Source organism: Scyliorhinus torazame, chromosome 12, assembly GCF_047496885.1.
Source record: "Scyliorhinus torazame isolate Kashiwa2021f chromosome 12, sScyTor2.1, whole genome shotgun sequence".
NCBI classification, from domain to species: domain Eukaryota; kingdom Metazoa; phylum Chordata; class Chondrichthyes; order Carcharhiniformes; family Scyliorhinidae; genus Scyliorhinus; species Scyliorhinus torazame.
In genome coordinates, this window is record NC_092718.1 from 46292484 (window position 1) to 46314632 (window position 22149).

General features: G+C 48.5%; 1 long non-coding RNA gene across 1 annotated transcript in view; it reads right to left on the reverse strand.

The window, feature by feature from the left end:
- The window catches only part of LOC140387549 (uncharacterized), a 222580-nt gene extending 209567 nt beyond the window's left edge, over nucleotides 1–13013 (reverse strand). Inside the window, exon 1 of the long non-coding RNA XR_011933895.1 lies at nucleotides 12505–13013. This is a non-coding gene — a long non-coding RNA (uncharacterized lncRNA). The remainder of the gene's footprint in view (nucleotides 1–12504) is intronic.
- Nucleotides 13014–22149: the final 9136 nt, after the last annotated feature.

The following is a 22149-nucleotide window of genomic DNA, read 5'->3' on the forward strand; positions in this document are numbered from 1 at the left end:
TTGGAGGTGATGCTGTTGCCGAAGTCTCTACTTTACCATTTGTTGTACTTCCTGCAGTGCTTGGTCTTTTTCATTCTTGCAAATATGACATTCAACATCTTTGTTAGTGGTGCCCTGGCTGTGGTTTGGTTCTGGTGGCGATGGAAGGGGCATGATCCGTGGCATCTCCACGAAGTCATCCTTGGGAACCAGTGGAGGATCCGGCGTGTGCGTACGGTGCAGTTGCGAGCGTGGAAGGCGGCACAGAGCCCGCTGATTGCGCCTACGCACCAATCCATCCGCCCTGCATGCCAGGAACAAGGTGGAGTCTGTTTTCTTTTTATGTTTGTGGTGGACGGCATCTTGTAGCCGATGGGTCGTTGCCATTGAAGTAGCACCATCACTAATATCATGCAAGGCGATGACTGTGCCAGATGTGGAAGTTGGCCAAGACCGTGTACGCTGGTTCCGGCCACCTGCTGTGCCGGAAGGGCGACTCCGCAGAGAAACGTCGAAGCATGTCGCCTTGGATAGAGAATTGTTGCTCGCATCAACGTCTGGCGATGGCGCGAGTTGGTGTGTCCATCTTGGACCGCCGGTGCTGGTTGCCACTGCCGACCCAGTGGGACTGCCACGCGATCCATTCCCTGTCGCCGTGGCATCTGCCGTCACCCTGAGCGTGCCATCACCGAGGCCGCGACACCGCCCGTCCGGAGCAAGGTCTGGCGTGCGCAGATCAGAGTCGGCGCTTGGCTGCTCCCCATCTGGAGTCCGGTCTGCCTTCCGTCGATGCCCCCCGTCCGGAGTCCCAACAGGTTCACTGGAGGCAGCCGAGATTCCCTGAAGCTGCACTTCTGGAGTCGGAACATGCAGGAATGCACCAACCAGTGGAGAGGCTCGAGCCATCGAGGGTGGAAGCGGTGCGCCGCCACCGCAGTCGTCAGTGGTCCCACCGTGATCGTTGAGTGCCTTGGTACGCACTAGGCGAGGTCTGTCACCTTGCACCTTTTGCATGGGAAGTGGGGTGCTGTTGTCACTCGTCTCACATCCCGTGGATAGATCGTCATTAGCAGCTTGCTGTTCACTAGGGTTGGGTAAATTGTCAGAGTTTTCATCTGGTGGTGCACACCATGTCGGTGGACTGTCATTTTCTTGCCATTGTCCTTCATTTGGGCTTTTCTTCTTTGGAACTTTAAATCTTCCCCCAGACATTGCAGAACCTTGTTTATTACCCCCAAATTCTCCCATATGTATGGTCTCGAATATAGTATCCACTGTTTCTATCGACATTGTACCATTTTCCAAAGAACATTCCGTTTCACTTTTCTTCTCAGGTACCTCATATGTAACTTTGTTTGATGTACATGCCTTCATGGTCTCTGGGTCTGATTTTGCTGGGACTGGCATGGTCACAGTCTCTTTTTTACTGTTCTCAATTGCCCACATTATACTCCCCATACATAACTGCTTGAGCACTGGGGTTAGTGTGGTACAATGGATAATCGGTTCGACCTTATCTGCATCTTCATCATTAGTGGAAAGCACACTTGGTTCACTTGAAACTGCTGTGGGTGTTAAATTCGTTATCTGGCTACTCGATGTCGGTGTCCTCAGGATTCTTGCTCCAATGTTCTGCTCAATAATCAGTGGAGTGTGTATAGGTTCAATGCAATTAATGTTCCCATCCAGGTTTGAAGAGTCATTACTGACTAACTGCTGGTCTCCGAAGTTGGGATTTTGCGGCATTGTGTTGAAGGGAGACATTTGTCCCTGCTGTGGATATGAGTCAGGTTGTGTTATTTCCATTACCTGAGGATCAATGTCTTGTCCATTTTTTCGATCCGTACTAAAACACTGGCAATTCTCAGTCTGCTCCTTGCAAGTTAAACATACAATTAATTTCGTTAGGAAATCCTCAGCATCCTTCTGTGGCCGTGCTGCATTATTAATCTCTGTTCGGCTACAATGATCCTGAAGGTCAGCGCATAAACCTTTTTTCTTCGGGCTTGGACGAGGCGATTCCTTTGGCTTGTCTTCAGTTGGGCTTGAACAGTCTTCAGCGCTGTGCCCTTTATTGTAGCATGAGAGACCGTCATGGTCATGCTGCTGTGTAGTGGAGCATGGTAGGCTGTTATAGCCTTCTTGCTGTTCACGGGAGCATGGCAGACTTGCATCGTCTGCCGCTGGTTGGTCAGGAGAGGTTGCTAGACCCTCATGGTCTTGTTCCTGCAAGGACTGCGCTCTGGAGTCTTGCGTTCCTTCCATCGTGGAGTCCGTCCACGAGCTCTCTGTGGAGGCTTGTGACACTGGAGTCACTTCTTGTTCGTGCAAGGACTGCGCTCTGGAGTCTTGCGTTGCTTCTATCGTGGAGGCTGTCCACGAGCTCTCTGTGGAGACTTGTGACACTGGAGTCACTTCTTGTTCGTGCAAGGACTGCGCTCTGGAGTCTTGCGTTACTTCTATCGTGGAGGCTGTCCACGAGCTTGCTGTGGAAGCTTGTGACACTGGAGTCACTTCTGGTTCATGCGAGGACTGCACTCTGGAGTCTTGCATGTCTTCTTTCATAGAGTCGGGAACGTTGAGCGGGACGTGGACCACGCTCTGTGTGGCAGCAGGGCACTCTCCGTGTGCTTGCACCGCTCCCTGTCTGGTAATGTCAGGCTGCAGCATCATCCGGTACTGATAAGTTGGAACGTCATATCTGCTGGGTTGAAGATCCTCAAATCCGAAAAATGAATCCGCATCTGCGTCGGATTCAGTATGGGGGCCGCCAATGTGCAACACGAAAGGTTCGTCCGAGTCATAGTCATATAGGACCACGGAGCTATCATTGGGCTCGCGAGGTCCGGAAACACTGTAAAAATCGTCATCGAAGTATTCAAGGTCGGAATCATCGGCTTGTGCGTAGGTAACTGCTTGTCGGAGGGTTCTTCGGAGGTAAAATTCATCTCCTGGGTCAATTTGCGGCACTGCGCTGTCATTCCAGGTGAGGGAAGGTTGTTTTACAGCTTTAACAGATTTTTGTTTTTTTGATTTGGGACGTTTCCCTTTTAAATTGGATTTGGGACATTTCCCTTTTAAATTGATGCAGTCTGGGGCCTCTGACATCCTGATGCTCGGTATGTAGCACGTAGGAAGCGACTGCGCATGCTCAGATCGCTGTTCCTTTACCGATGGCCATTTTCTTAACTGCGGATGCGCACCATATTGCGCATGCGCATACGAAACTTCCGGTTCTGCGCACTTCTCGCGCAACTGTGCTAGCGTTATACCTTTAGCAAGATGGCCGTCGACCTCGACCCAGCCTTTTCTCAGGCCCGGGACCTCGGGCTCCGGGATCCCAGCCACGAGGTGAGTACTGCAGCTTTTCTTACCTTTAAGTCCCCATTGGATTGCGTATTCTTCACAGTACTTGGCGAATTTGCCCATGACTGCCTGGTAATCGTGCCTTTGCTGCCTCCTGAAGAACCTGAACCTTCTGAACATTGCTCTTGCCCTTGCACCGGCGACGATGAGGAGAAATTCAATTTTTTCCTTATCATCCAGGTCTTGGAGTTGAGCTGCCGCCAGGAACATCTCGAACATTTGCCGGAATCGCCGCCAGTTTTCGTGGAGGTCGCCGTCGCACTGGAGCGCCTGCGGAACCGGGAGCTCGTACATCATGTCTGGGCACTGCTGGTTGTCTCTGTACACTGGATGTATGCCGGCAGGTATCGATCCACTCCTGTACCATGTGGTGTTGGGTGCTCTGGTGCACAGATGAGCCAACACAGTTGTATGTGGTACAACTCTATTTTATTATAACTCTTATATTACAGTTCGTTCTGGATACTCTGCACGTGCTGTCTCCCTGAGTGTCCCCGGCTATAGCTGTGTCCTGGTTCTCCTCTGCCGCTCTTTCTGACCACCAGGGGTTGTGTCTGTGCTTTTATATCTTTCTGTCATTGGTTGTGGTGTTGTGTGTTCTGATTTGTCTGTTGGTGTGTCTATCATGATGTGTGTGTTTGAATATCATGACAGAGATGATGCCAAACGGCATTCTGTTATAGCAGAACCTCCCAAAAGGAGTGTTGAAGGTGCACAGCTTCCTGCTGGACTGGTCCAGTTGGATCTGCCAAAAACCCTTTGAGGCATTTAGCTTTGTAAAGATTTTAGCCTGGGCCATTTCGCCCGTGACCTCTTCCCATTTGGGTATGGGGTAGTGTTCCCTCATTATGTTGTTGTTCAGGTCTTTCGGGTCAATGCAGATCCGGAGTTCGCCAGAGGGCTTCTTAACACACACCATGGAGCTGACCCATGGCGTGGGGTCCGTGACCCGGGATAGCACCCCTTGGTCCTGGAGATCCTGCAGCTGCTGCTTGAGGCGGTCTTTGAGTGGCGCTGGCACCCTGCGAGGTGCGCGAATGACCGGGGTGGCGTCTGGTTTGAGTCGTATTCTGTAAGTATAGGGCAGTGAGCCCATGCCCTCGAATGCCTCCTGGTTGTGGGCGAGGAGTGATTGAAGCTGTGCCCTAAATTTTGCATTCGGGAAGTCTGATGTGCCTTCTGGAGACAGAGCGTGGACCCGCTGCACGAGGTGGAGAACCTTGCATTGCGCCTAGCAGGGAGTCCTTTGATGGTCCGACTATTTCGAAGGACAGTGTGGCCGTGTATATGTTGTGTGTCACCTGGAGCTGGCAGGATCCCATGGCCAGGATAACCTTTCCATTGTAGCCGACCATCTTGCAACGGGATGGCCGAATTGGTGGTCTGACCTTCAAGGCGTAGAAGGCTGACCATGCTATTAGGTTGGTGGAGGCACCAGTGTCCAGACGGAATGTTATCGGTGATCGGTTGACCGTTAGGGTGGCACACCATTCATCACCCGGATTGACGCTGTTCACTGGCATCGGCTGGTGGGTCCTGCCTGGAGACATCCGGGGCGTCATTCTCCGACCCCCCGCCGTGAATCCCGCCCCCGCCCGCCGCCGAAGTCTCCGGTACCGGAGATTGGGTGGGGGCGGGAATCGGGCCGCGCCAGTTGGCGGGACCCCCCCGCTCAATTCTCCGGCCCGGATGGGCCGAAGTCCCGCCCAGAAATTGCCTGTCCCGCCGGCGTAAATCAAAGCTGGTATTTACCGGCGGGACCAGGCGGCGTGGGCGGGCTCCGGGGTCCTGGGGGGGGCGCGGGGCGATCTGACCCCGGGGGGTGCCCCCACGGTGGCCTGGCCCACGATCGGGGTCCACCGATCCGCGGGCGGGCCTGTGCCGTGGGGGCACTCTTTCCCTTCCGCTTCCGCCACGGCCTCCACCATGGCGGAGGCAGAAGAGACTCTCCCCACTGCGCGTGCGCGGGAAACTGTCGGCGGCCGCTGACGCTCCCACGCATGCGCCGCATTTCCGCGCCAGCTGGCGGGGCACCAAATGCCATTTCCGCCAGCTGGCGGGGCGGAAATCCCTCCGGCGCCGGCCTAGCCCCTAAATGTTGGGGCTCGGCCCCCAAAGATGCGGAGCATTCCGCACCTTTGGGCCGGCGCGATGCCCGTCTGATTGGCGCCGTTTTTGGCGCCAGTCGGCGGACATCGCGCCGTTGGGGGAGAATTTCGCCCCCGGTTCCTATCAATGACCGCAACACGGAAGGCGTCCCGGTCGGCTGTGTCACTGGTTTGGATCTCGTCTTGGCACGACTCATAGTACAGAGGCTGAATGGTCCACACATCCCCGCGAGGTTGTCGGAATTGGGGAGCATTGGCAGGTTGAGCTGCTCGACAGCAGGCAACGTAGTGGCCCATCTTGCCACAGCGAAGGCATTGTCGGTTTTTTGCCGGACATTGCCGCTTTAAATGTGCGGCTCCGCAGTTGCCGCATGTCGTGACGTCATGGTGTTCGTTGCGCCACCGCACATGCGCAGTTCGGTCTTGCATCGAGCGCGCCTGCGCATCATGTCCCTCTGCGTCGACATCTTTTTTGGCGCGCACAAATGCGGGAGGCCGCAGAAAGTGCGCGAATTGGCCGCCCTCGTCCGGGCCGCAGGCCGGGAGGAACTCGATCGCCTGGACCCGTTCGGCCTCGTAGGACGCCTGCCTTGCCGATTCGGGCGTGTAGGGCCCCTGCCGCGCCGATTCGGCCACTTGAAATTGGGAGTAGCGGCTGGTCGTGTTTTCATGAAGGACATAGGCTTCGATTGTGGAGGCTAGAGTGAGGCCTTTAATTTTGAGGAGCTGCTGGCGTAGGGCGCCCGAGGTGACCCCAAGAACAATCTGGTCCCAAATGATTGAATCGGAGGTGGTGTCGTAACCGCAGGACTGCGCGAGGGTACGGAGGTGTGTAATGAAAGATTGAAAGGGTTCATCCTTACCCTGCAGGCGCTGCTGGAAGAGATACCTCTCGAAACTCTCATTTACCTCGACGCTGAAGTGTTGCTCGAGTTTGAGAAGGACCGTCTTGTACTTGTCCTTACCTTCCGCGAACACCAGGGAGTTGTAGACATGGATGGCGTGTTGCCCTGCCGTGGAGAGGGAGGAGGGTGATTTTTCTGGTGTCCGAAGCGCTCTCCCTTTCGGTGGCTTCCAGGAAGAGCTGGAAGCGCTGTTTGAACAGCTTCCAATTGACGCCGAGGTTTCCAGCAATTTGTAACGGCTGCGGCGTGCTGACAGTGTCCATGGCGCAGGATGGCGGATTCCTGAGGATTCGGAGGTAGGTCTCACAGTTACCGGGTTCCAATCCTGGTACTATGTCATGTTGGGTGCTCTGCTACACAGACGAACCAACACGGTTGCGGATGGTACAACTCAGTTTTATTACTAACAATATTTACAATGGTAAACTGGTTACTGTGGTTCGTTCATTACCCTTGAATCTGTTGACCTATCCCTAACACTATCTTGGAGTGGCACTCAGCACATGGTGGATGTCTGAGTGGTTTGCTGTGAGCTCTGTGCCCTGAGCTGTCTCCTGCTGGAATGAGCGGGAAGTGCCGTGTCCCCCGTTTTAAAGTGTGTATGCTCTTGCCTGTGATTGGCTGTGGTGTTGTGTGTGTATTGATTGGTCCGTTGATCTGTCCATCAGTATGTCTGTATGTTTGCGCCATGATGTTTACCTGAATATCATGATAGCCAACATTCTATATATCTTTTTTGATGACTTGTTGCTCGCTTTTAGTGAGTTGTGCACATGGACACTCAAAACCATTTAATCCTCCATTGCCCTCATTGCTTGCCATTGAGGCAACATTTTGGTTGGTCTTGCACAGTTCCAAAATGGATCATCTCACATTTCCGCACGTTGTTCTCTATTGGCTATATGTCGGAAAATGTATCCAAAAAAGTTGAAACAAGTCCCATTTTAATATTTAAATATTTTGAAAGATATAATACAAACATTTAATAAGGGGCCAGAAGTGTTGTAGCCAACTCAGCAATATTTAAACACAGAACTGATGTACATTCTGGAGCCAAGGTATCCTGCACAGGCAGACATAGCATTGGTTCACCAACTGGATTGTGAGGTAACAAAATGATTGAACAGTTCAACTTGGCACGATTTGTTGAAGGTTTTATTCTGATCATAGAATCATAGAATTTACAGTGCAGAAGGAGGCCATTCGGCCCATCGAGTCTGCATCTGCCTTTACAAAGAGCACCCTATTGAGGCCCACATATCTACCCTATCCCTGTAACCCCCACTTAACATTTTTGGACACTAAGGGCAATTTAGCATGGCCAATCCACCTAACCCACACACCTTTGGACTGTGGGAGCACCCAGAGGAAACCCATGCAGACACAGGGAGAATGTGCAGACTCCGCACAGACTGTGATCCAGCCAGGAATCAAACCTGGGACCCTGGAGCTGTGAAGCAATTGTGCTAACCACTATGCTACCGTGCTGCCCTGTACATTCCTCTACCCACAACTCCATCTATTGTCAAAAGTTGAGGGTTGGCAAATAAATGAAATTCTCTTTAAAGCTTTTGCTAATTTTCCCCGTTCAAATTAATGGCGCCCTCCTTTGGGGGGGGGGGGCATTTAATTGTATTGGGCTGACCCATTGTGGCTCCATTGGTGAATTTAAAATGGTCCAACTTTTTCACCTTGTCAAAACAAAAGAAAGGTTTTACTTTAAGACAATGGAACTTAAATTGAGTTGGTTCCATTTCAATATCTGCTGCATATTAATGTCAATTAAGCTCTTGTTGGTGACTCCTAATGGTGTTTGGTGATACTTCCCGGTTCATGCAATAAATCCCCAACAGGCCATTATTGAATCTTTGGGATGGCTGACAGGTCAATGTCTCATAGAAGAACCACTTGCACCAACTTCCCTTCGGGGTAAAGAAGCAGCTACCTTCCTCCAACAAGAAGTCGACATAAAAGTAATGTTGGGCTTGTGTAGCTTTGATGGAGAATGAGCTGCAGTTAATAGAACAATAGCTCTTGACCTCCAGGCTATTGGTTCCTTCCTGATGGCCTCAAAATGGCCACTCAAAGAGATGAGTTGCTGTTTGGTTCAGAGAGTCATGAAATAGGTGTGAGAATGCTCACCAGTGTATCAACATTGGCTTTGAGCATCATCCAAATTAAAAGCAATAGGAAGCAAACATGTATGATGGCCAGAATTTAGGGAAAAGCCAATGCCTTCAACCTCCAGCCACCCTGTATAATTTCCCCCCCATTTCCAATATTGTTACAACTAATAAATGAAATTGAGCCACTATAACCGTAATTGAAATATATAGTGTTCGCCGGCACTTCTTGGAGCTGGGGGGTGGGATGATGTTGACTGCAGATGCACCCTGGCACAAGGGTCAGAAGCTTTCGTTGTATGTGGGAGCACTGTAGAACTGCACTCTGGATGTGGTTCCGAACAGGCTGACAAACATATGAATTAGGAATAGCGGTAGACCATTCAATAAGATCATGGTGGATCTGACTATGGTCTCAACTCCACGTTCTGCTGATCCCCGATAACCTTTGACTCCTTGGTTACTCAAGATCTATCTATATCAACCTTAAAAATATTCACTGATCCCTTTGCATTATCTTCATGCTTCAGAAAAGTTTGCACATACATTACTTGCATTGTCTATTCCTCATTCCTGTTTTATTGCCACTATTATGTGCAATGCATTATTTTTGTAGACCATCAACTTCAGCCTCCTGCACAAGCATTCACTTGTCATTGATTCTGTCCTCAATGGAGCCACCATCTTGCGTTCACAAGACTGCTTCATCTAATGCATCTGTGAACTGACTTTCCCACCCATTTCATCTCCGTCCATAATAACTGCCTCACCCACCTCTGCTCCTACTTCAGCCCATCGGTTTCTGAAACTCCATGTCTTTATCATCCCCATACTTGCCAGTTCTTATTCTCTACTGCCTGCTCTCTCATCCTCTACCCTCTGTACATTTTACTTCATTTGAAACTCTGCTGGCCATATCTTACCCCATAACAACTCACCCATCACCCAGAATCTTAGTGACCTACATTGGCACCTGGTCCCCCAATTTAGAATTCTCACCATTGTGTTTAAATCTCTTTATGGCCTCACCTCTGTACCTCGGAAACCTCTCTCAGTCTGTTACTGCCATACGAGAAAGGCTATAAATTACTTTCCAATATACCACGCTGAATCTTACAGCAACAGGCATATGGTACAAGGTGTTTACTCAATGTCTGTGCTTAACCATTTATGTGCTGATTGCGAAAAACAAAATTGTTTGGCATATTTTCTTGAGTTCAAAACAGAAAGCAGTTTGTTTGTATTAAGTTTAAAAACGCACCCAGGTAAAGATATAAAAATATTCAGTAAGATAAAGGTAAACCCATGTTTGGAGGGTGTGCAGAGGAGATTCACTAGGTTAATCCCAGAGCTGAAGGGGTTGGATTACGAGGAGAGGTTGAGTAGACTGGGACTGTACTCATTGGAATTTAGAAGGATGAGGGGGGATCTTATAGAAACATACAAAATTATGAAGGGAATAGATGGGATAGATGCGGGCAGGTTGTTTCCACTGGTGGGTGAAAGCAGAACTAGGGGGCATAGCCTCAAAATAAGGGGAAGTAGATTTAGGACTGAGTTTAGGAGGAACTTCTTCACCCAAAGGGTTGTGAATCTATGGCATTCCTTGCCCAGTGAAGCAGTTGAGGCTCCTTCATTAAATGTTTTTAAGATAAAGATAGATAGTTTTTTGAAGATTAAAGGAATTAAGGGTTATGGTGTTCGGGCCGGAAAGAGGAGCTGAATCCACAAAAGATCAGCCATGATCTCATTGAACGGCGGAGCAGGCTTGAGGGGCCAGACGCCCTACTCCTGCTCCTAGTTCTTATGTTCTTATGATCCTCGCAACACACACATACAGCACGCAAGTTATAGAATTACAAGATATTCAGAAGGAAGTTACTTTTAGAGTCAAATTGAAATTCAATTCTGAAAGGTAAAAGAATAATTCGCTGTTATGAGTCCTCTTTTTTTAAAACATACTTTTATTTCAACATTTTGACACTTTACAACACAAAGTCCATCCAACACATTAAATCCCCCCACCCCACCAATATCTCCCTCCGCCCCTCCCTCAGCAGTTAACAGTAACCAATTCCCCAAAATGCAAAATGAACAAACCCCAAGTATTGTAGAACCTGTCACTCACCCCTCTTAGAGCTTTCACTTTCTCCAGAGCCAAAAACTCCAGTGGGTCTCCCCACCATGCCGAAACACAGGGTGGAGAAGTTCACCTCTACCACAATAGACCCACCTGCAAGCAATGTTATGAGTCCTTTGCTGATATCTGTGCAGTGGCAGATTTTTCTCCACGGTAGTCTTGAGATTCCAATAATTGAAGCCCATGTTAAACTGCAATCACCAGAGACAATTTGATTTTAAAACATAATCTGTTTTTTCCAGAAGTCGATAATTTTCCCATGCGAGATTCCTGTTGATGGAAATTCATTATCTCTATGGCGGCATGGTGGCACAGTGGTTAGCACTGCTGTGACATAGCACCAGAGACCCAGGTTCAATTCTGACTTCAGGTGACTGTCTGTGTGGAGTTTGCACTTTTTCCCCGTGTCTGCATGGATTTCCACCGGGTGCTCCAGTTTCCTCCCACAGTCCAAAGATGTGCAGGTTAGGTGAATCGGCCATGTTAATATTACCCAAATGGTTAGGTAGGGTTACGGGGATAGGAGCAGGGGATTGGGCCTAGGTAGGGTGCTCTATCAGAGCAAAGGCCAGTGCAGACTCTCTCAAGCTACACCAAGCTATAAATGGCTCAGTTGTCTTCTTCTGAGCCCTAACCCTTTCCAATGAGGAGCTTGTGACCCTCTGCCACATTCTCAGCCCCCCGAGACAAATCCTGAGCCCCAATCACACCTATTAACAGCAGCATCTTTGCTGTCTGGAGCCTGCTAATGTTAGTACCTTTTTGTATGACCTTTTTACATCCTTTTTCCAAGGGTGGACCTGGTTGTTATATTGACAGGACCTTATTGCCCTGAAGAAGTTCCCTTAATGCAAAAATGCCAAATAATATGTCGAGGGCATTCTTTGTCTCGCGAATGATATATAAGCCTGTCTTAATGTTATCTGTTTACTTGTCATCTGCTTCTGCAGCCTTCACATGTGCTTTCTGTTCATCGCCTTTACATCTTAGTTTTTGCCATTCCCTTTGATCACTTCCTCAACTCCATTGAACCTCCCATATCAGGTCTTCAAACAAATTTTCAGGAGCTTTGCTGTCTACGTTTGCCCGTTATCAGTTGTTTACGCTAGGATCTGTTCATCAAGTCTGTTATTCCAATCACACCGTCCTCATTTCTTATAAGCACTGATTAACCTTTGCATTCCAATAAGAGCTTGTTTTCCAGTTCCTCTTATCAGTAGTTTGTTAAATCATCCGCAAGCCTCAAAACCTGACCATGATGTGTTTGTTTTTCCAGTCCATCAATTTGCTCCTGACCTGGGTCTTCCTCATCCACAGAAAAAAAAACTGCATCCAATGTTCAGCATTTTATTCTGCATCGAAAAGTCTTTTGATGGGGCTGGTTTAGCAGAGTGGGCTAATTGGCTGACTTGTAATGCAGAACAAGGCCAGTCGCGTGGGTTCAATTCCCGTACCGGCCTCCCCGAACAGGCGCCGGAATGTGGCGACGGGGGGGCTTTTCACAGTAACTTAATTAAAGCCTACTTGTGACAATAAGCGATTATTATTATAAGTCTTTTGGCCGTGTTAAGCAGGCCAGTACACAAGATTTGGTCAATTTTTAAAGTTTGGTCAAATTACTGCAAACTGTGCATCAGCGATCAGTATTCTTATCACAGAATCAACCCTAAACATCCAGGCACTGATAACCACGTTCTATAGCATGCTGTGCTACATTGTTAGATCAATAGAGAGTACACCCGTGGAAACAGATAACAAGTTCAATCATAATAAAATATATTCCAGAACCCCATTTTATTTGAATGCTCTGCAGAGTAAATCTGTGAGTATATTTGAAGGAAAGTACCAGTGGCTCAAAAGCTCAGTTAGCTATTATCACTTACCTTGAGAATACCAACTTGTTGCCGCCTTGTTTTACTCAGGAGAAAGGAAAGAAAACAGAAAGTTTGACATTTTTGGCACCGTATCTTATGCTCATGCTTAGAAATGATATTTGTTTCTCAGTTGAAGTCATGCTTACTTATACCAAAGCCGGGTTCTAAAGCGACGGAAGATTTAAAAGTACAAACATGCACATTGAATAAAATGATCACGGAAAGGGTGACAAATGAACCTGTAGCTGTAAACTGTAAATCGCATTGAAAAGGGCCATTATTCTTTAACCTCAGTTTCTAGGTTAACAGAAGGCTGGAGTATTGCTCGCTGAAGACTTGCGTTTAGCAATTCCAGTAGAACAGCCCATTTTGAAGAAGTATATATTACATGCCGCAGGGAGTAATCTGGTTAAAAGCATATTAAAGCACAGCATGATCATTTTTGGAGGGTTTGTTAAGCGCTGATTAAACTGAACTTCCAAACCTACTCATGATTTCCTTCCAGCTCGCACGATGTTCATGGCATTTACAGTAAAACTGGTGATACAGTAGCAGACACAGTGGGCAGGGTGCTGGTAAGGACCAGACAAGTGGCCCAATTGTTTCAGTCCAAAGAGATATGGATTCTTTTCTCAGACCCTTGAGGGTGTGAGTCTGCTATTGTTGTTTATTATAACATTTCAGGCACTTGGGCACTGGATCATACACTTGCAGAAAGCAACAGCACCTAATATTTGATTCAATATGTTATTTTGCTTTAACTCGAAGTTCAGATGATAAATGTAGCTGGCTCGGTATATAAACTGCATTAAAGGGTAAGAGATGATTGAACACTTTGTTTGCACAGCCAGACATAATCACCGGATGAAGATTAAATGTATTGAGTTAACTGCTCTGGTTAAAGTCAGTTAAATTCTCCTCTACGTGCTCTATGCTGTACAATAGATTTTGCCTCAAGGCTTAGTCAAACTGGATGAAACTAGACAACAAAACTGTTGTGGGAAAACTGGCACAGAACAAAGAGTCAAGTTGGTCCAGAATCCCATTACGTCTTAGTTCTTGCAAGCTGTTAATTGCCAGCAATGCTTGGATTCCTTCCACAGATTTCAGATCACCTTTGAAACCGCCCTCAATTTATTGCCATCTTGCTATTTTTTTAGTTACTTTTCTCCCATGACAATTTGTATTTAATGTTATCTGAGGCAGCATGGGGAGTAGGGGGGGGGGGGAGTCCCCAGAGTGTCATGTGACCCAATCGGCCAATGGGGCCAATGTGAATCCTGCGGGTTTCCCAGTTCATTAGGAGTTTGGAGTCTGGGAACATGTAGCTTTTATCTCACGCTCGGTATCTAGTTTCTTACTTTAATAAATCGTTCATTTGTTAATCGGGCAGCACGGTAGCATTGTGGATAGCACAATTTCTTCACAGTTCCAGGGTCCCAGGTTCGATTCCCAGCTTGGGTCACTGTCTGTGTGGAGTCTGCACATTCTCCCCGTGTGTGCATGGGTTTCCTCCGGGTGCTCCGGTTTCCTCCCACAGTCCAAAGATGTGCGGGTTACATGGATTAGCCATGTTAAATTGCCCACAGTGTCCAAAATTGCCCTTAGTGTTGGGTGGGGTTACTAGGTTATGAGGATAGGGTGGAGGTGTGGACCTTGGGTAGGGTGCTCTTTCCAAGAGCCAGTGCAGACTCGATGGGCCGAATGGCCTCCTTCTGCATTGTAAACTCTATGATAATCCATCTGAAAGTCGCTCGACATTGGTGACAAGGATCAACTGGAGTGTCTTCCTGCTGTTGCAAAAACCAGGCCAGCAGACCTCATGTGAAAACCTCTCATTCGAAACAAGTTCATTCCACAGTTCGTGAGTGACAATGCCTCTTTTTGGTAAACTAGAACCATTCACCAGGGAAGATGATCATGTTGTTTGTGGCCTAAAGCAAATGGTTGAATGATGCAAGTTCAGGTCTGCACTCAATGACATGTTGAGAGACAGGCTGGTCTCTGGTGTTGATGACGTGACTATGCAAAACAAATTGCTAGAAGAGCTAGAGATGACCTTAAAAAGGCATTAGAGGTCATCCAGGCTATGGAAAACGGCAAAAGGGGGCAGTGGCATTTCAGAGTGTACAAGCATGTGAGGTCTGCCAGGTTTGATGGGAAGCCGCCGTCAGGCATGGCGCCAGAGATGATGCTGCAGAAACCATGAAGAAAGGTAGCTTCACCCAATGGAGGAGAAGATCAAGGTTATTAAAGATGCATGCCTCCCAAAAGTACGTCAGAATTGAAATCCTTTTTAGGAATGGTAAACTATTATGGCAGATTTATTCCCAAACTTTCTGCAATGTTGGCACCTTTACACACACTGCTCAAGAAGCATCTGAGGTGGTATTGGAAAGAGCATCAGAAAGAAGCCTTTAAATAAGATAAATTAACTTTACAGCCATCCAGTCTCTCGGTCCATTTTGACCCATCAAAATAAATAATCCTTACCTGTGACACGTCCCCTTACGGAATAGGGACAGTGTTGGCTTATGGAATGGTGCCGAAAGGCCTAATGCCAATGCCCCGAAGACTTTGACCAGTGCTGAACAAGCTTATTCCCAAATTGAAAAGGAAGGACTGCCCATAATATTGGAATAAAGAAAGTTCCACCAATACGTCTATGGATGACATTTTATAGTCATTACAGACCACAAATCCCTATTGGGTTAATGAGGGAGGATAAAGTAATTCCACCCCCCCCCCCCCCCCCATAGCTTCAGCGTGGGTCCAATGCTGGGCTCTATTGTTAGTAGCCTACCAGTACACGTTCCCACACTTCGAATACAGACATTTTGAGCCTTCTTCCCTGACCTAGGATTTAACCGCCTTCACCAGTACCACAGGAGATCGTTCTTGCTTTACATTTCCTTGATATGTTACCAGTGTTGGCGAGAGAGATAAAACTTTGGACCCAAAAGGACCCCTTATTACCTCAAGTCAAGAACATGGTCCTTCATGGCTGGCATTACGATAACAAGTCTGAATTACTACGGCCCTTTCAGGTAAGAAAAGGTGAGTTAAGTTGTGAAGATGGTGTATTATTGTGAGAAATAACCCCACTAGGAAGCTATTGTTACAGAAGCTATACTGTGCCCATCCTGGGATGACAAAAATGAATATGTTTGGATGCAGGTGCGTATGGTGGCCTGGGATGGATGTCGACATAGACAATCTGGTCAAACAACGTGACCAGTGTCAAATGCTGCAATACCTGCCATCTGCAGCCCTCATGAACCCTTGGGAGTGGCCAGGTCACCCCTGGGTAAGATTACACATCAACTTCATAGGCCCATTTATGAATTCCATGTTCTTGCAGTAACTTCATTGAAACCTACTTGTGACAATACATGATTATTATTATTATTATCATTGCTGCTCACTCCAAGTGGTTGAAAACACATGAAATGAAGTGTACGACCTCATCAGCAATGGTAGAGAAATTGCAACACACATTTCACCATTCATGGGTTGCCTGAGGTTCTGTTCTCAGATAATGGGGCTGTGTTAACAAGTGAATAATTCCAGTATTTTGTGAGGACAAATGACATTCAACATTATCAAACTGCTCTCTAACCCCCCCCCCCCCAATTCAAATGGACTGGCTGAGAGAGCTGTCCGTCCATTCAAGGGAGTGTTTACAGAACATCAAGCAGGGCCAATGCTGGAAGGAAGGTCCAAGAAAGACCCAACGGAGTGCGTTTTTCCAAATCTTCACCTCCTCAGTGCCACTTGGGGTTCAGTTGCCGCTGGAAGTCACAAGGTTCCAGGTTTGATTCCCACGTGTGCAAAGGCTACCACTCCAGGGCAGTGTGGAGAAGGTGCTGCATTGTCGGAGGCGCCATCTTTCAGATGAAATATTAAAACTGAGACAGCGACTACCCTTTCAGGTGGCACCATTTTGAAGAAGAGCAGAGGAGCTATCCCCAGTGCCCTGGTCAATATTTAACCCTCAATAAACATCACAAAAAAAACCCATATTATCTGGCCATTATCACGTTGCAATTTGTGGCAATTTGCTGTGTACAACATGACTGCCGTGTTTCCGACAACAATTACCACACAAAGAGCACTTCATTGGTTGTCGTCCAGCAGTCATGAAAAAGAATTGGTAAATGTAAGTGTTTCTTTTCTCCAGGAGCTATCAGACAATTTCCTGCATGTAACTGATCACACCTAGGATCTATTACCTCCGGCACTGGATGCTTTGGAATGTGCTGGTGCTTCAGCAGAACTCATGCCAGCTCTCAGTTGGCATGGCTTAAGCTGAGGCTCCTTAAGGGTGGAATTCTCAGTGAACACCAGCTACTCCCCCACATGTGCTTCCATGGTGTGGGGACCAGTAGCCAGCACCCCAACCTTCCTGCCAGAAATTAGCCATACAGAAAACAAAGGGCACAACATTCGCCATGCCAGCACCACCCTATTTTACATTTAATAATAATAATATTTTATTGTCACAAGTAGGCTTACATTAATACTGCAATGAAGTTACTGTGAAAAGCCCCTAGTCGCCACACTCCACCGCCTGTTCAGGTACACAGAGGGAGAATTCAGAATGTCCAAATGACCTAACAGCTCGTCTTTCGGGACTTGTGGGAGTAAACTGGAGCACCAGGAGGAAACCCCAACAGACACAGGGAGAACGTGCAGACTCCGCACAGACAGTGACCCAAGGCGGAGTCGAACCTAAGACCCTGGCGCTGTGAAGCAACAGTGCTACCCATTGTGCTACCATGCCGCCCATTTATTACAATGTGTTTACAGCACAGAAACAGGGCTGTCGGACCAACAGATCCACGCCCATATGCTCCAAATAGTCCTCCTCCTACCGTTCTTCACTAACCCCTTGACACATCCCTCTATTCCTCTCTCCTTCCGGGCCACAATTTTATGTGACTCGGCCCGACACGTGCCTGACCGGAAGTGTATTAAACCGTGCGAGAAGATGCTTGGGGAGCGTTTTGCGATGTCATCGCGCACGTGCCTGATTTTGAGGTTGGTGGGCACTTGTGCGAATTGGATATGCGTGCCAGCCTAAAATAAAGGGCCAATCAAGGCCATTCGATGGCCAATCAACAGGGACTTTACGCTGCCTACGTGATTTTCAACTCACTGGCAAAACGGCTTGGGCAAAACAGATGGGCATTTCCTCATCCCAGAGTGGAATAAAAGACCCTGGAGCAGTAGTTTCCTTCACAGCTGTGTGAGCAGAGAGCTTTATTTGAGTTTCCTAGTTATTGTTCAGCATTTGAAGTGTGACGTTCAGCATTTCAGGACTTCCCTGGAAGGTTTTTCTTAGAATTGGAGCACAGTGATCCATAATTTGTTAGATGCTGGTCCCTGCATCTGCTCCAATCGGGATAGTCTATTCTGCGGGTGGAAGCTCCTCTGAAGAGGAAGTGAGGGCAGGAGAGCGAGGTGGCCAGGTGAGCACAGGCAGCATTGCAAGCAGCTCTGTACGATGAGAGGAATGGGCTCAGTTGGTGTAGGGCCAGCAGGTCAGTCAAGGTGGGAGGGGACACCAAAGATGCCACTACCCAGCAGCTAGAGTTTGCAGGCAGAACATCAACTACCTTCAAATGTCCAGTGCTGCAGGAGGTTTTGTGACATCACTTTGTGACATGATAGGTCTTGAAATTGCTTCAAACTGTGTGGGCAGTCAACCCCTGTGGTGTTGAAGACCCTCGACTTCCACATCTCCACTTCTTTTCAGGGTTCAGTGGGGGGTTTGTGCGGCATCTCGCAATCAGCTGCACACAGTGGTGTCAAGCTAGTGACTGATGCCACCCTTGGACTCTTCCGTAGGTTCATCAACTGTCAGGCAGATGAGGGCAGCCAGGTGGAGGGGACATGAGGGTTTGTGGTGATGGCACGAGGCCATCAGGGCACCAGCAGGAGAGCCAGGAGCTTTCAGGAAGTGGCCAATTAACAGTCAGTGAAGCATCTCCGAACTCAGGTGCCACTGGTATTTTATCAGTAGTGGGATTGCCCAAGCCACTTGGTGAGGCTGCCAGGAATATCTCTGAATACCAGTGACCCGAGCAGCTCGGATATCACCATTGAGGAGGCGTCACATTTGTCACCCGCATCCGCACCAGTGCAGATACTCACACCTCGGTCAGATTAACTAATAGGCAGGTTTCTGGGTTACTCACTGGTGAGCACCTCAAAGCCAAAGATCCACAGCAGGTGGAGGCAGGGACATCCCAGAGATCCGTCACTCTGAGGGATGCTGGAGCCCAGCACACTGCTGAGACCCTGGCCGATGAAGTGTCCCTGGGTCCTGTCGTCCCAGGGCTGATGGAACTGCAAAGGCAGAGCTGTGAGCATCAGGAAGGGATGACAGCATCCCTCCTCGGACTGCAAAGCCAACTGGAGGAGCCCCATCACTCTCTGTCTGAGGAGACGGTGCCATCAGTCCAATGCAGTGAGGCCAACATGGCTGAGGTCATGAGCTCCTTGGTGCAGGGCTTCAAATGCATGGTGCAAGCACTGGTGGGGATCCATGACTGTCAGCACCAGAGGACAGTGGGGCTTGTAGATCTCACTCCAGCTGTTCCCCCACCCCATGGAGGAGTACAGGGGCTCCTGGGCACCTGAAGGGAAGAGGATCAGCTGGCGCGCTGCCCAGAGCCCTCCACCAAAGGAACCCTGGGGGTGTCCAGCCCATCTAACACCTCGCTCCCTGTGAACGGCACACGTCCAATCCCACACAATGAGGAGGGCAGCACTGCAGCACCCATGCTGTCTGAAAGTAGACCCGAGCCATCAAGGTCCCGGCCCCGAGAGGACGCCCACCAAAGTCAACTTAGGCAACAGGGGGTGGAAGTTAGCAAGCCGCTTCAACCTCAGCTGTGGATCCAGGGGATGCACCCAGATGTATTGTGAGGCTGAGGAGGAGTAAGAGACTGTGGGCACCTAGTGGGCAGGGATGAACCTAGGCACTAGTTAAGATAGGCCACCACTATTATAGCCCTTGTAAATAAACTTCACTCTGATCACCAGCAGATTCCCCCACCCTGTCATTTCATAGCTCCATGCTCCTCAAACGCCTGTGCACAATCAGTGCTTCATCCCTGTGCAGTGTGAGAATGGCAACACTATGTCTCCCCCATCTCCCACAATGATGATTCAGTAAAGGCGCACTGCTGCTGGCAGCATCTATACCGCGCCCCCCCAAATCAGGGATCTGAAAGTGCCTCCAAGGTGTAACTATCATGGTGCTCTCTGCGAAACTGGCACACACCTGGCTGATTTGTATTGCGTGGTCACAGACGATCTGGACATTAAGGGAGTGAAATCCCTTACCGTTCATAAATGGCGCTGCATGATGCCACGGAGAGTGCAGGGCCATTCTGCACTCTCCAGAATACAGAGTACAAGCTATCATACACTGCAACTGGGGCATGCCAGTTAAGCGGGCAATGCCCATGGCCCTGGCTCCTGGCTCTCCTTGTCCTGGTACAAGTTGATATGCACGTTGGTCCTCGCTTAAAAGGTATCTCCCTAATGCATTTATGTGCAGCTGACTGGGAGATGCCACACAGTCACCAGTGCTGCCAGGGTGCTCGCATAGACGTTCAGAGTGACCATCACTTTAAGGACGGGCAGTGGGTGTTCTCCATCAACTTGCAGGACGTGGTAAAGGTGGTCCACCATCCCCGAGGACAAGCACATTTTTCTCGGGCAATATGGCACCAACATCTGTAGATAAGGGACTGAATTCTCCGCCTTCGGGATGCTCTGTTTCGCCGGCAGGCCAGGGGTTTCCCGACGGCATGGGGCTGCCCCACAATGGGAAACCCCATTGACCAGCTGGCGTAACGGAGCATCCCGCCGGCGTGCTGAAACAGAAATGTGGCGCGGCGGGACGGCGAATCTAGCCCAGGGCGTCTGACGTTGGAATAACCTTGGCCAGTACTGTCCCAAATGGGGCTTACCCCTCTGTGGTGCTGCTCCCAGAATAGCTATGGTCCCAGGCTCCCCCTCCTCTGCAGGACCTTGGTCCTGTCCCAGTACAGTGGCACATCTCTGCTTCTGTTGCTGCTCTATAGCTAATAAAAATGACAACTCGGCAGACTCCATGATTCTCCAGCACTGAAATGAGGAGACCACCAAAGTGAGTGGTGAAGGTTCCTGACAAAGCCCTGTCTCACAGCCCTCCACTCCTCTAGGACCTCCACCCATTTGCTTACTCTTTAGTGAGGGCCTCTCCACTAAGCCTCACACCCTCCCCTCTCACACTGGCAAATCCCCACAGCTGTCCCTTTCAACTCCACCAGGAATAGGCACCTGAACCCTTGAGAGTCTAACTGGCACATTTCTCCTAAAATTTCCCCAACTTTCCCCACCGCCCTCAACCCTTGAATTAGGTGGCAGGACAAATAGCGGATGCATAGGATCCATGTCTGCATCCTCACCGGGCATCTCAAAGATGCCCCTCGCTCATGACCAATAATGATGATAAAGTTCGCCATAAAGCCTTAATTTGGCATTCACATCAGTGTATCCCGTGTGAAGTTAACACTTACATGAACATTGGAGTTCAATGCTTGGGACTCCAATCTGTGGCGGTGAAGTTTAACTCTTCAGATTTCATTGGCACAATTCTCTTGTGAATGAAGGGTGAGGTAGCATATCACGCAAATGATTACCTTTTGTGGCAGATGAGTGAAGCCTGCAAATAGCATGACAAGCACATACCTTGAGGGTGCCCTCACTCTCCCGTTTCACAGCTCCACACACTAATTCCTGACAGACAAACTTCCCAGCCAAGTGTATTTGAAATGCTATAGAGCTTAATTCCTTTGCTTGCGGGGCCTCCGGCCCGGAAGTGCGGGGGCATGTAACTGCAGCAAAAGCTGCTAGATTTACACCGGCTCCTTGCTCACCCCCTGCAGGGCTAGAAATATGTGGCCCTTTCACACCAGTTTTTCGTGGGGACATAGTCCCAAAAACAGAGAATCCAGCCCCGCGTTTTTTGATTCTTTCCGGATTTTGAGCTCGCATCGGGGTTTCTCACGGAAGGAGAGTGCAGGTTCAAAATTCCCTCCCTTGTTTTATGACCAAGTCAACCGTAAAAGATTAACCATTGTGAATATTTCATTGTTTTCCTATCATATCTGAAGAGGGTATTCTGGTTGACACTCTGAGAAGGTACAGTGCAGCATTTCAAAACTGTTTCCGTTCCTGTGGCAGAAAGTGATCCATCGCAATTCGAGATGCATCGCACATGCTTATTTAATCTCTCTCTTCTCCTTCCTGTGGCAAATTAGCCATTTTCTTTCACATCAAAACAAGTGAGTACACTAAAAGCTACAACCATTTGACAAAGTGACAAAAGGCGCATACATAGCATTTGTATCGCCATCAATTCAGATAAAATGTATGCTGAGTAATTATGCACACACAATGTTGTTGAAGGATTATCAAAATGCACAATTATTGATGTGATAAGCTTGTTTATCCTGTTCTCAATACATATTGGAGCAGAGCCATCTTAAGTCAATTGCATTTTGCAAATTATGCTTCTTTAACCTATTTAGGTTTCTTGCCATGAAGCACTCGTTTGGAGTTTTGCTCTTTGTCATTTTGTCTTGAAAGCAAAAA